Source organism: Bison bison, unplaced genomic scaffold, assembly GCF_000754665.1.
Source record: "Bison bison bison isolate TAMUID 2011002044 unplaced genomic scaffold, Bison_UMD1.0 scf7180017864481, whole genome shotgun sequence".
Lineage (NCBI taxonomy): Eukaryota > Metazoa > Chordata > Mammalia > Artiodactyla > Bovidae > Bison > Bison bison.
Genome location: NW_011495041.1, coordinates 650,404 through 651,223, shown reverse-complemented (window position 1 = coordinate 651,223; position 820 = coordinate 650,404).

The following is an 820-nucleotide window of genomic DNA, read 5'->3' as shown; positions in this document are numbered from 1 at the left end:
AGCCAACTTTTTCACTCTCCACTTTCACTTTCATCAAGAGGCTTTTGAGTTCCTCTTCACTTTCTGCCATAAGGGTGGTGTCATCTGCATATCTGAGGTGATTGATATTTCTCCCAGCAATCTTGATTCCAGCTTGTGTTTCTTCCAGTCCAGCATTTCTCATGATGTATTCTGCATATAAAGTTAAATAAACAGGGTGACAATATACAGCCTTGACGAACTCCTTTTCCTATTTGCAATCAGTCTGTTCCATGTCCAGTTCTAACTGTTGCTTCCTGACCTGCATACAGATTTCTTAAGAGGCAGGTCAGGTGGTCTGGTATTCCCATCTCTTTCAGAATTTTCCACAGTTTATTGTGATCCGCACAGTCAAAGGCTTTTGCATAGTCAATAAAGCAGAAATAGATGTTTTTCTGGAACTCTCTTGCTTATTCGATGATCCAGCGGATGTTGGCAATTTGATCTCTGGTTCCTCTGCCTTTTCTAAAACCAACTTGAACATCTGAAAGTTCACGGTTCACATATTGCTGGAGACTGGCTTGGAGAATTTTGAGCATTACTTTACTAGCATGTGAGATGAGTGCAATTGTGTAGTAGTTTGAGCATTCTTTGGCATTGCCTTTCTTTGGGACTGGAATGAAAGCTGACCTTTTCCAGTCCTGTGGCCACTGCTGAGTTTTCCAAATTTGCTGGCATATTGAGTGCAGCACTTTCACAGCATCATCTTTCAGGATTTGAAATAGCTCAACTCGAATTCCATCACCTCCACTAGCTTTGTTCGTAGTGATGCTTTCTAAGGCCCACTTGACTTCACATTCCA